The 13,942-nt window shown below is 55.1% G+C and overlaps 1 non-coding gene and 2 pseudogenes across 1 annotated transcript; all 3 read right to left on the bottom strand.

Annotated features, from left to right (window-relative positions):
* Nucleotides 1–8,020: 8,020 nt before the first annotated feature.
* On the bottom strand, nt 8,021–10,344 carry LOC146720691 (large subunit ribosomal RNA; annotated as a pseudogene).
* Nucleotides 10,345–11,406: 1,062 nt separating this feature from the next.
* LOC146720690 (5.8S ribosomal RNA) lies at nt 11,407–11,561 on the bottom strand. The gene has a single exon (XR_014925968.1). It is a non-coding gene; the product is annotated as a 5.8S ribosomal RNA (ribosomal RNA).
* An 808-nt stretch (nt 11,562–12,369) lies between these two features.
* LOC146720689 (small subunit ribosomal RNA) lies at nt 12,370–13,098 on the bottom strand (annotated as a pseudogene; the record flags this gene model as incomplete).
* Between the last annotated feature and the right edge of the window lie 844 nt (nt 13,099–13,942).

Genomic DNA, 13,942 nt, shown 5'->3' with positions numbered 1-13,942 from the left:
CGCTTCCAGCCGTCGCAGAAGACCGTCAAACATTAGGTTCCAGCAGGCCGGACCGAGGACGGTGCCCTGCGGGCACCCCCTCGACGCCCGCTTGGAGACCTCTACCGAGCCTATCGCGAGCTTTACTATTCCATTGTTGAAGTAACTTCGGATTACTTCGAATACGTTTCGCGGGTAGTCCCGGGACTTTAGCGCGTCTAAGACCAAAGGCCACCAGACGTTGTCGAACGCGCCCGATATGTCGAAAAGTAACGCGACGGCGTATCTACCCTCAGAGATTCTTACCAATCTTCGCAACTCGACTATCGCGTCCTCCGTCGATTTTCCCGCGAGAAAGCCGAACTGTCGATCCGAAATTCTACCCGGCGCCAGCGACGCTCCCGTTAGGCGCTCCTTAATTAATTTTTCGAAAAGTTTACCTACCACAGAGAGGAGACAAATTGGTCTATAGGATTTCGGGTCCCTTTCGTCCTTGTCCTCTCCCTTCAGCAAGGCCCGCAACGAGCCAATCTTCCAGGCGGAGGGAAAGACGCCCCACTCTAGGCACCCGTTAAACAGTTTAGTGATTTGGCCGGGGATCACTTTCAACGCTGCTTTTAATACGCTAACTTCCACGAGGTCGGTTCCCGGCGCTTTATTGTTTTTGAGAGTCTTCGCTACTCTTATCGTTTCTACCACCGTGAAATGGGAGGCGTCCGGTGTCTCAGGTGGCGTGTACGCGTTAGCCCGTAATACGCTTTGTTCCGGTGTATCGCTCGCAACTCGGTCATCGGGGACGTGTACTTTAAGAAGACAGTTGGCTGTTTCTTCTAGAGTCATGGTTGAAAATTCGCCATGCCTGAGTGTGCTGAGCACTCTTTCTACTCGGAGTTTCTCCGCTTGTTGCTTATAAACGAAGCCCCAAGGTTCTAAATTTCCATGAGATGTTACGAATTCCCGCCAACTATCGATCTTTGCCCTTTTTATATTTCTGCCATACAGCCGCAAAGAAGAGCGGTACTCCGACAGTTTTTCCACGTATGAGGGCTGGCCATGTTCCTTCTGCAGGCCACGTCTCAACCTGTATAGCCTTTTCTTGAGGATTGTTAGCTCCTTAGTCCACCACGGGTTGGACTTCCAAAAATGCCTTTTTCTTGGCATTGAGGCCTTGCATGCCTCGCTAAGGACAACTGCGAGCTTTTCGGCCATTTCCTCTACTTCCTCCGCCGACCTCAACTCGAGCGTTTCCAGCATGGACCCTGAAAGATCAGCGAGAGTCCCGGAAAACCGTTCCCAGTCGGCCCGACGGGTGTCGAACCTCATGTTCGCGACACCCCCGGCGTCCCGCCCCTTCGGCACTCTGAGCCTGATGTCGATGGAGTTGTGGTCGCTGGTTGTCCAATTGTCCCGTACCTTCCATTCCCTGATGAACCGGGTCATGGAGGGCGACGCCAAGGTCACATCGATATATGATGAACCTCTTGCCGTCCAAAAGGTGGGTTTATGGCCAGCATCGTTGACCACCTCTATGCCAGATGCCCGGATGAGGTCTTCGACTTTCGCACCTCTTTCGTCCGCCTCCTGGGGACCCCACAGCGGCGATCGGGCATTGGCATCTATCGCAACTATCAATCTCTTCCCCCTCAGCGAATGAAACACCATTTCGAGGTGCCTGAGGTGCTTCTCTATTTCTTCGCAGTACTGAAAGTAGCACGAAGCCACATAGAAAGAGAAGCCAGGTGCTTGCACTTCTGCACAGACACAATGAGCTGTGCTAAGCTGCGAGATAAACAACAGCTGGAATTGAGAGTTACAGGCTGCCACCGCTGCCCACGGGCGCTGTGAACGCACGGCGGCCACTCTCATTCCCAACCCTAGCCTAACGAAGGTGTGACCCGTGTCCCGCTTCCTGACACATGGTTCCTGCAATAACAAGATGTCAAGTCGCTTTTCGACGACGAGCTGACGCACCTCTCCCGTGACTTTAGCCGAACGTCTCATGTTCAGCTGCAGGATTCTCACCCCCGTGGTCGCCAGTGAGAAATTTCCGGTCGAAGTAGAAGAAGAGGAGCTTGCCGCGCTTTGGAGCGGCCCGGCTCGATCCGATAGTTTATGAGTGTGGGGTTGGGGTTCTAAGGGGTTCGCGGAGCTAATTTCAGCGTTATTTACGGCGCTGGTCGCGGAACTAATCACGGAGCTAATCGCGGTGCTAATCCCTGCTCTATTCTCGTGGTTTTTTCCGCGGTTTTTCCTTATATCTACGTTCGGTTCCAGCCGGTTGATGAACATCGGCCTGGGCTTTTTCGCGGTTGCGTCGCATCTAGCTAGTTCAACTCGGACAGCACGAAGGCCGCAGCCACTATGTGCTTCCTGAGCTACTGTCCCACCCGACAGGAAGCGATTTGCCAGGCGGGCACTTCTCCTCACCAAAGAATTGTAAATACTCATTTTGTTCCCACGAGTGCGGTGGAAGAGGGAGTCAAGCGACGCCAAGCCACCACTACGCCACGAAGCCTAAGTACACCGGGAGGGCGGCAGATATCCCGGGCGGACCGTTAGCGGCCGCGATCTTACCGTCTACGCGACCATTCATGCCCTCGGCACGGTACCTAACACCTTAACATTAAGACGAGCGCCATTGTTAGGAAACGCCTACCTATTCATCGGCATTCCACCCGAAGCAGACGAACGAACGAGACAAAGTAAAGCGAAACGAAACGACCGAAGCAACGACGAGGATACCGATGATGAGGTTCCTGAAAAGAAAAGAGGTCGCCCTTTGGTCCCCACGCCCCCGGGTCAAAAACCGGGAGGCGCGGGGCCCATCAGGCGCAGACAGAGACCCCTGCTCCTTTGCCATTAAACCGCAGCATGAGGGAGGCGAGCGGAAATGTGATGGGTCTCCGGGAAGGCGGAACTTGGTGTTGGTAGGACAGGGATTGGAATAGATACGGGCAGCGCACTCGTGCCACCCCCAGCACTCCAGTTCTCGGATGAGGAGGAAGTTTCGCTGTGCGAGCGACCCCGAGTGCGCTCCTCCAACGCATCCATGTGCGCGTGCTACTTTTGAGCCATTTGGTCAGTGACGCCGACTCGTAGCAGTGCAGTGTGTAGGCCTGAGGCTGGAAGACCTGAAAATAATAATAATAAGCTCCCTTCATTCGCCGCGGCGTGTTGCTTTAGAATCTTGGAGAGCTTTTTGGGGTTCCCGGCACTACTCGGGAGACTTTTAACGCTTGTGGACACTCGTTGGCCATGGTGTGGCCGGAGGTCCCGCCCATTCCTTTTAATCCCTTGCTTTGTTGTCCCCAGGGCCGCACCCATTGCATTTTACGTTTTCTGTCAGTCTCAACACGCATCGCGGCAGCCCCCGACAGCGACGCCGAAGCGCACCCCAGGGGCCGTGTCCCCACGCGGCGTGCTGCTTTGCAATCCTGCATTGGGTTCAACTGGGTCCTTAAGGCGTGTTGCCTTTAGCTTTTTTTGAAACCCACCACGTGGCCAGCGTCATGAGTTGCACCGGAGTGCACCCTAGGGGCCAAGTCGCCACGCGGCGTGTTGCTTTTCAATCATGCGTTGGGTTCAACTGGGTCCTTAAGGCGTGTTGCCTTTAGCCCTTTTTTGAGACCCAACGCGTGGCCAGCCTCGTGAGTCGCACCGGAGTGCACCCCAGGGGCCGAGTCGCCACGCGGCGTGTTGCTTTTCAGTCTTGCGTTGGGTTCATCTGGGTCCTTAAGGCGTGTTGCCTTTAGCCCTTTTTGAAACCCACCGCGCGACCAGCTTCGTGGGTTGCACCGGAGTGCACCCCAAGGGCCGAGTCGCCACGTACTGCTTTTCCGGATGCTTTGCTGACTTCCAACGCGCACTGCCTGACTTCCTTTCGTCCTCAAGGTCCGGGCCCATAGCCCGTGGGACCGGGTCCATTTTGCCCTCAGTCTGGGTGACTGCCCCTTCGGACAACTCCCGGCGAACCTCCCCGCGTGCCGCATGCCGCAGAAGAGAAACACCGAGTGTTCTTAGATTGTTTTACTGCATGTCCGATCCATCGAGCCGGTTTCCAGCCACAAACGTATGCGGCGTCCCGTTAGGGACACGCTTGCGACCTTCGCCCCGACACTCGACAGACCCGGTATGCGCGCCTGGGAACAATCCGTATTTTCGAGGCTCCCAGACTTTGTAAGGGGAAGCGGCGAGCTCCGGGCCGAACACTCTGGGGCCAAGTCTTAGGACACCAGTTTTTGGGCAATCGGTTTGTTTACCGATTTTGCGTTTTCATTTCCTAGACTGTTTGTCCAGAGTTTGTGCTGGTCAATCTAGTCATTCGCAGTTTCACTTTTATTTTAAACTCTCCTTCGACTCCTCGACACTCACGCCCCGGCCCCGGCTCTGCGTGCAAAACAAGCAAGAGGGAGCCACGCTACTACACACTAGGTGTGCGCGCCACATATGAGCCATTCGGTCTTGCGACTCCGACTCGTGGCAATGCTGTGCTAGTAAGTAGATAAGGACAGTGGGAATCTCGTTAATCCATTCATGCGCGTCACTAATTAGATGACGAGGCATTTGGCTATGTTTCGTCTACGGTGCGCAACGACTGCTACAAAATCACAGTCGCCAAGTCGCCACCGACAACGATATTGCAGAGCTGTTTACTGTTGGTGTTCGCAGTCAACACCCTGGAGCGTGAAGGTCGGAGCTACCCAAAGGCAGCTCGTACTTCACCTCGACCATTCACGCAATCATTCAAACTCGCGCGATTGATGCGGAGGCCCCCTAACTCTACGCGCCATCCATCATGCACCACCAGATGAGGCCACGTTCCGTCTTCCTTCGTTATAACGCGATGTCATTGCGTTAAAACGTTTCCAGTTCAGCCATGAGCCCCACAAAACTCGAGTCGTCAACGTTCGGAGCTGGGCGGATGTTAAACCCAGCTCTCGCAAATCAGACTCGCTTCGCGAGCTCCAGACACCTCGCCACGAAATTGTAATGGCGGTAAAACAAACATTATTTTGAGGTACTCCTGTGCGCTCCGCCACAGCGGCTGCCAGATCATTACATGATCGGTACTTCTCCACCTTACGCTCGTGGGACATCTCCAACGCGGTTTCGCTAGACACTACTTGCGCGTCTACGACCACTGCCTTACCACCCTTAGCGATGGTCAGGTCGGGCCGCCTCTGGCCGGCAGACGTCGAATAAGCTTGTTCCACATCGACGCGCCATCCCTTCTGCTGTAAATAGCCACCAACTTGACGGCATAGGTCGTCATGCCGCAGGATTCTCCCTCCGTGCGTTCTGAAGCAGCGTTGCACGCAGTGAGCCGGCGTCTCGGTTTCGGGACAACCGGCACGACAGCGATTATCGCGCCCATCACGACCTCGGGAGCATCTCGCTCTAGACGGTATGCAGTTAGCCCGTATGTGGTGATAGTGCACGTAGTCGGCACCTGGGATAGCATCGGCGCCAGCCGATACCCAGTAGGAGCTCAGGTTGGAGGCCGCAAACTCTCTGAGTCCACTCCCATCGCACGACTCGCGCAACCAGGCCGAACACTGCTGTCTGAGCTCAGCGGTAGTAGTCACTCTATGGCCCCACACTCGCATCTGGTTTTTACACCAGACAAGCTGCCTAGCCACATACGTGGTTTCGGCAGCCGCGCATGCTGCGGGCAGAATACTCCGACACAACCGCTGCAGTCGGTTATGCTTCAGAATTGGGATCAAAGTTCTCAATAGAGGCATTCCAAGCCCGCCACTCTGTATCGGCGCATGCAGGTATCCAGCAGGAACATCATGGGGAAAACGCAGCCATCGTCGCACCGCAGTGCGTACAATGATATCCTTACCCTTGAGGGTTTTGGCCGAGACCGTACCCACTGTCCATCGGTGATAATACCGTGGAAGGAGACAGTCACGCAACAACCTCAGCCGCTGTTGCGGCTTAAGAGGTGCCCTCGTGAGTTGCTCGATGACCTGAGCTAAGGGTGGATCGCTTGCGAGTTCCTTAGCACCTGTGTACTCGCAGCCCAGATACGTCCAGACATCGACCACAGATCTTTGCGGTATCATCGCTCCCCCCACGGTGAAATAAGGTGTGGTGTCCACCTTCACCTTCTTGTCTCTGCCGGACGCCACCATGGACAGCACTCCAATCTTTCTCGCGTTTATCTCGAGCCCATTTTGCATAAAGGCGTCATGAAGCCGTGTCAAGTTCTCCTGCAGCCCATCTCTGGTAGAGGCCAGGAGCACAATGCCGTCTGCGTAGCCCAGTGCATTGATAAGCCGGCCACCCAACCGATAGCCAACGTCCTCCAAGAGAATTCCTAGTGCTCTATCTACGACCAGATTGAACAGCAGGAACGACAACGGATCACCCTGTCTCACGCCACGGCCGATCTTGATGGCTGACACTTCCTTAGCGCTGACCCCCTGCAACTCGGTCAGCGCATTCGAATAGACAGCCCTTACGTACTCTCTAAACTCCCGAGGGAGCCCCAGCTCATCGAGAGTCGTATGAATAGCAGCGTGCGCAACCGTATCGAAAGCTTTCGACAGATCGACGCACGCCACATGCAGAGAACGACAGCGCCTCCGGGCGTCCCAAAGCACGGATGAAAGGACTGTGACGTTCTCACATACCCCGTCCACCGGCCGGAACCCCCTTTGGCGCCTGTCGAAGATGTCGAGGGTTGCCAATCTCTTTGCCAATATCTTGTGGAAGTGTCTTATTATAACGGATCCTATGCTGAGAGGTCGGTACTCCGTCGGACCTGGCCGATCGGACATACCCCCCTTCTCAAGTAATACCGTTCTGGTTGTGGCGATTGATGAGGGGATCGTCTCTGCCAGGAGCAGCAGATTGAACAGAAGCGCACGAAGAATCGCAGGAACAGCGTTCCACATCCTCGGCGTAATCTGGTCCAATCCGGGCGCAGTGCCACTCCTTACGGAAATCCTGTTCACCTCTGCAGGTGTTATAGGATCCCAAAGCAAGGTCTTATCCGCCACAGGAACTGGATCCGTGGCAGCGCCATCGCCGAGACCTTCGAGGTGAATCCCTCTCGGGTCCGACGTACGGCCCCGGCCAGCACTCGCAGCTTGTGCCGCCTCCCCAAACGAGTCACGCAAGTCCGTCATGTCTCCATCCGCACCGCTGGAGGCCTCCATAATGGGGCGCCAGCAGTTAAGGAATTTGACAGCAGACGGCATCTCGCGCACCGAGTCGCACTCGAGGATACGCGACAAACAGGACTTCTTGTTCTTTCTGTAGAGGGATTGCACAATTGCATACTCCCTCTTTCTCTTCTGCTCCTTGCTATCTCGTTTAACTGGAGGACAGTGCTTCTTTGCCGAAACGCGTTGCGGAGGGCGCACTTGTAGCGGCCGAGGGAAGATCATGCCCAGCCATCCCTCGATAGCCAAGACGTCGACCCTCCCCGCCGTCAGAGCATCTTTTGCCGTGCCAGCAAGAGTATCAGCCTCGTAGTTACGGAACGCCGCACTCTGCTCTACGAGTGATTGTATCTTGTCCCGCAGCCTCTGAGAACTTTGTTCAGGGGGAGGCTAATGTGCGCTTTGATCGTCAGTACTAGCTTAAGAGAGTCATAGTTACTCCCGCCGTTTACCCGCGCTTGCTTGAATTTCTTCACGTTGACATTCAGAGCACTGGGCAGAAATCACATTGCGTCAACACCCGCGAGGGCCATCGCAATGCTTTGTTTTAATTAGAGAGTCGGATTCCCCTAGTCCGTGCCAGTTCTGAGCTGAGCGTTGAATGGCGGCCGAAGAGGACGACCACGACGGCTCGCGCCGCCACGGAAGCCTCGCAGCAAGGAAGATCCGCGGGAGGCCAAGGCACGGGACCGAGCTCAGATCCCGGGACCAGCGCGAGAACGCCGACCGTTCACCTCACCCAGGCCCGGCACGTCAGCCAGACCCGCTTCCCGACCAAGCCCGACACGCCCCGCTCCTCAGAGCCAATCCTTATTCCGAAGTTACGGATCCAATTTGCCGACTTCCCTTACCTACATTATTCTATCGACTAGAGGCTCTTTACCTTGGAGACCTGCTGCGGATATGGGTACGAACCGGCGCGACACCTCCACGTGGCCCTCTCCTGGATTTTCAAGGTCCGAGGGGAAGATCCGGACACCGCCGCAACTGCGGTGCTCTTCGCGTTCCAAACCCTATCTCCCTGCTAGAGGTTTCCAGAGAACTCGAACGCTTATACAGAAAAAAAAACTCTTCCCGGATCTCCCGACGGCGTCTCCAGGTCATTTTGAGTTACCCCGACGAACACTCTTACGAGGGCCCGAATTGTATGCGGTTCCGCTGCCGGGTTGCGGAATAGGAACCGGATTCCCTTTCGCCCGACGGGCGTGTGTCTTTCGTATAATATTTATTATTATTTCTCGACACTCGAGTATATTGTACGCCGTCATTGACATAGGATTTCTCCTAGGGCTTAGGATCGACTGACTCGTGTGCAACGGCTGTTTACACGAAACCCTTCTCCACGTCAGTCCTCCAGGGCCTCGCTGGAGTATTTGCTACTACCACCAAGATCTGCACCGACGGCGGCTCCAGGCAGGCTCGCGCCCAGACCCTTCTGCGCTCACCGTCGCGACCCTCCTACTCGTCAGGGCTTCGTGACGACGCGAGAGAAGACTAACGCCCGCCCCCGGTTGCCGTCCCACTTGCCGCTGACGGCAGAGTATAGGCTCGACGCTTCAGCGCCATCCATTTTCAGGGCTAGTTGCTTCGGCAGGTGAGTTGTTAAACACTCCTTAGCGGATTCCGACTTCCATGGCCACTGTCCTGCTGTCTTAAGCAACCAACGCCTTTCATGGTGTCCCATGAGCGTCGAGTTGGGCGCCTTAACTCTGCGTTTGGTCCATCCCACAGCGCCAGTTCTGCTTACCAAAAATGGCCCACTTGGCACTCTGATCCGAAGATGCTCGTGGCTTCATAATTCAAGAAAGCCAGAGATCTCACCCATTTAAAGTTTGAGAATAGGTTGAGGTCGTTTCGGCCCCAAGGCCTCTAATCATTCGCTTTACCAGATGAGACTTGCGCGCGTTCCGTGCGGAACGGCCGAGTGCCAGCTATCCTGAGGGAAACTTCGGAGGGAACCAGCTACTAGATGGTTCGATTAGTCTTTCGCCCCTATACCCAGTTCCGACGATCGATTTGCACGTCAGAATCGCTACGGACCTCCATCAGGGTTTCCCCTGACTTCGTCCTGACCAGGCATAGTTCACCATCTTTCGGGTCCCAACGTGTACGCTCTGGGTGCGCCTCTTCTCGCGATGAGAACGAGACGCCCCGGGAGTGCGAGGCCGCATCGCGACGCGGCCCATCATCCCTAGGTCGACGGCCAGGGCCGACCTTCACTTTCATTACGCATTTAGGTCTCGCGACAAGTCCCAATGACTCGCGTACATGTTAGACTCCTTGGTCCGTGTTTCAAGACGGGTCCTAAGAGTACCCAAAGCAGTAGCGTCGCCGACCGGTATCAGTCTCCCGCGAGACCGCGGGAGACGTTCGCAGGCCTGTCGAAGGTGTACCGTACTGTAACCAACAGCGGGCCAGGACCGGGGACGGCGCAAAGTCCGTAACCACCGAGTACCGTGGCGCGCGCTTGCGACGGTCTCGACGCACCGTGAATTGTGCGGCCTGATACATTGCGCGTACCGCCGAGCAGCCGGCCGGGCGACCAAGGGTTTGTCGCGTGCCGTTTTACCGGCGACGCAACAGACACCGCACCCGGGCCGTAGACCGGCACCCAGCGTGTCGCGACGTTCTACTTGGGGAGAAGTGCACGACGACGAGCGCCGGACAGCGGCGCACGGTAGCGTGCCCGCGCGCGAGCCGCAAGGACTCCGCGGGACATCGCCGACCGACGCGAAGCCAGCGCCGCTGACGATGAATCTCCCCGTTCGATCTTTTGGGTTTCTTAGGTTTACCCCTGAACGGTTTTACGAACTCTCTCTTCAAAGTTCTTTTCAACTTTCCCTCACGGTACTTGTTCGCTATCGGTCTCGTGGTCGTATTTAGCCTTAGATGGAGTTTACCACCCACTTAGAGCTGCACTCTCAAGCAACCCGACTCTAAGGAGAGATCCTCCCGAGGCGCGCACCGGTCGCTACGGGCCTGGCACCCTCTACGGGTAAGTGGCCCCATTTAAGATGGACTTAAACGCGACGCGGCACCTCGGAATAAGCGGATCCTCCCAAAAACCACATTTCCCTGCGGCGGAACCGCGGGATTCGGTGCTGGGCTCTTTCCTGTTCGCTCGCCGCTACTAAGGAAATCCTGGTTAGTTTCTTTTCCTCCGCTTAATAATAGGCTTAAATTCAGCGGGTAATCTCGCCTGCTCTGAGGTCGTCGCATAGTGAGTTTTCGTAGCCGTTTGCTTCCTCCGCGTCGCTCATCGTCGTCTCTCTTCTATAATATATATTAATAAGAGGGAGAGAGAGAGAGCGTCGAACGAGAGAGCAGCAGCGGCAGCACACGAAATACGCGAGAAGGCAAATCGCCGGGGCGCTAACCGCACACACACTCGTTGATGGTAATGGAGACGATATATCGCGGGGTTTGAGATTCTCGGCTCTCCCTTCTCTTTTATATACGAAATTCGGGCGGAATTGATTCGACGAGTACACGACGCGGCGCGCCGGTCCCCTTTTTTCGCTTTACGAAAATTTCGTGGACTCGGACACGCGGTCGGCTCGCGATTCAAATCCCTTTTCCGTAAAGAGGTAAAGGATTACGAATGCTCTCTCCGCCGGACGACGACGCGCCGTATATTTCTCCGTAATACCGTTATGTGTGCGGGCAAGGGCGCCTCGGCATAAGACGCGCGAGCGCTATCGCACCGAGAGACGCGGCACAGAGTGCGAGAGCAGTCCGGTCAGTCTGTGTGATGTACGGAGAGGAGAGACGGTGAGACAAACGCTACCTACTTTCGGGAGATAACGACGCACGCGCCGCTCTAGGGAAAGCGGTGCCATTCACCGTCCTGACCCTTTTTTTGGCCGTTTGTTGCTCCCTTCGCGCGCGCTCTTACTCTCATCCCATTTCTCCTCGGCTCTCGCGTACACACACGACTTGGATACACAAACACGCTCCCCCTCTTAATTCGCGCAGCATTCTCTGGGCGCGCGTTCGTCAACGTTTTACACGCTTGTGCGCTTCTCCTCCTCATTATTATTATTATTATTTCGGTGTGTCATTTCAGACGACGCCAGGATTTGCACCGCGGCCGGTCGGCGCGGCACAGACACCTCGGGCGAACGTCCAACGATTGCTCGTACGCCCATTGTAAGCGTTGCACAGGGCACAGGCGACGCGCGCGCCATTCTCTTGTCGCCCGCGTCGTGGCCGTGCGCGCTTTTCGGGCGCAAGCAGTTTAGGGGTACTAAAACGACCCTCAGCCAGGCGTGGTCCGGGAATTGTATCCGTGGACCGCAATGTGCGTTCGAAATGTCGATGTTCATGTGTCCTGCAGTTCACAAGTTGACGCGCAATTAGCTGCGTTCTTCATCGACCCACGAGCCAAGTGATCCACCGTTCAGGGTAATCGTTCGAAATTTTTGCGTTCGCGAAGAAACGCGCTTCTCGTTCAACCATCGTGGTCTCTTCTCTCGGACGAGAGAGAGAGAATAATCGTGGTGGCTCTTCGATCAGCCTGTCCGCGCGCGTCCTCGGACGCGCGCGGACCGCCGCCTCCCGCCAGGGAAGGCTACGGCACAAAGATAGAGTTGTGTGTTTTTCGTTCGGAGCGTCTCTCCCGCAACGGGAGAGCCGGGGCGGAAGCTCTTTGAAGAAACCGTCGGACCGACACAGTTGACAGATTGGTCGAAATATCATCGATCCCTTCTCTGTGTTATATATATATTATAATAATATATGGGGGTCCTCTCGCTCGGCACTCGCGGTCGCACACCGTGTGTTCTCGGCACGCTGACCGCTGCCCCGCGACAACGGGGAGGGCGCGCGTCGACGAACGTCGTGGGTGCTGCACACACGCGTGCGCGGGCATAGGTTACCACCGGTTCGCGCTTAACGCCGAATCGACGCTCTGTGTGTGTATGGCCGGAGAATGGCACACACACGAGCGTGATCGCGAAACGTCTCGCTCCGAATCGTCGTCGAACACCGCCGGGCGCGCTGCTCTGTTTGCCGACTACTTTCGGTCAGAGAGGCGCGACGGCGTCCGTCGTTATATCAAAACACAACCAACAAATTCCGTCAAATCCGTTATTTTCTTTTTCTCTGAGAGCGCCTTTTCAGCGCGTCCATTCAGTCGCCGACTGCTGCGAGCGCGCGTCTCTCCCAAAAGAGAGGACTCTCGACGCAGAGCAGGACCTCCGGAACGTTAATGATCCTTCCGCAGGTTCACCTACGGAAACCTTGTTACGACTTTTACTTCCTCTAAATGATCAAATTTGGTCATCTTCCCGGCAACATCGGCAATGCCGAGACATTGCCGCGCACCAGTCCGAAGACCTCACTAAATCATTCAATCGGTAGTAGCGACGGGCGGTGTGTACAAAGGGCAGGGACGTAATCAACGCGAGCTTATGACTCGCGCTTACTGGGAATTCCTCGTTCATGGGGAACAATTGCAAGCCCCAATCCCTAGCACGAAGGAGGTTCAGCGGGTTACCCGGGCCTTTCGGCCAGGGAACACACGCTGATTCCTTCAGTGTAGCGCGCGTGCGGCTCAGAACATCTAAGGGCATCACAGACCTGTTATTGCTCAATCTCGTGCGGCTAGAAGCCGCCTGTCCCTCTAAGAAAATTTGTTTGTACGTTGGTAGTAAAAACCCGCCAGCCGAAGCCGGGGGCCTTCGCGATACTATAAGGTACGCCTATTTAGCAGGCTAGAGTCTCGTTCGTTATCGGAGTTAACCAGACAAATCGCTCCACCAACTAAGAACGGCCATGCACTACCACCCACCGAATCAAGAAAGAGCTATCAATCTGTCAATCCTTCCGGTGTCTGGGCCTGGTGAGGTTTCCCGTGTTGAGTCAAATTAAGCCGCAGGCTCCACTCCTGGTGGTGCCCTTCCGTCAATTCCTTTAAGTTTTAGCTTTGCAACCATACTTCCCCCGGAACCCAAAAGCTTTGGTTTCCCGGAAGCTGTCCGCCGAGTCATCGGAGGAACTTCGGCGGATCGTTAGCTGGCATCGTTTATGGTTAGAACTAGGGCGGTATCTGATCGCCTTCGAACCTCTAACTTTCGTTCTTGATTAATGAATGAGGGAGAAAATGAGAGCGTTGCGGAAGTGAGTAAGATAGCGTGTATGAGAGTAATTGATGCGAGGCTCCGTAAATTCCTGTTTACGGAGACGAACAAAATTTCAAAGAGTGCGAGTGCGAAAATACTGGACATTGTGGGAGAATATGAGGAACAGATGATGAAAATGTTGTGCAAAAATGAGAGAATACAGAGGAAACTGGATGAGTGTATGCGTCGAGCGAGTCGGGATTTAGCCTACGGCGGAAGTGGAATGAGCTATGCGAGCGTGAGTGCGAAAAATGTTGAAAAGAGCGTGATTGAAAAGGTACAGGAAGTGAATGTGAAAAAGAGTGAAAACGAAAGAGAAGAGTTATGCGGTAATAGTGAGAGCGGATGATGCAAGTGCGAGTGTGACAAGTAAGGAAGTAAAGGAGAGAATGATGAAGCATGTGAGCAAGTCACTGAATGTGCGTGTGAAAGCGGTGAGGAAAGTGAGGAATGGAGGTGTAGCGATTGAAACGATGAGCGAGAGTGAGTTGAAAAGAATAAGAGAGTGTGGTCAGTTTAAGAATGCTGGCCTAAAGGTTGAGCTGCCTCGCAAGATAGGCCCAAAGATCATCTTGTACGATGTGCCGAATGATATGGCGAGTGAAGTGTTAATGAGAGAAATGTATGAGAGGAGCTTGAAAGGGCGAGTGGATGAGAGAGTATTTA

This window comes from Nylanderia fulva, unplaced genomic scaffold (assembly GCF_048542155.1).
Source record: "Nylanderia fulva isolate GAGA-0341 unplaced genomic scaffold, ASM4854215v1 Scaffold638, whole genome shotgun sequence".
Lineage (NCBI taxonomy): Eukaryota > Metazoa > Arthropoda > Insecta > Hymenoptera > Formicidae > Nylanderia > Nylanderia fulva.
This window is presented reverse-complemented; position numbering and strand designations above follow the sequence as displayed.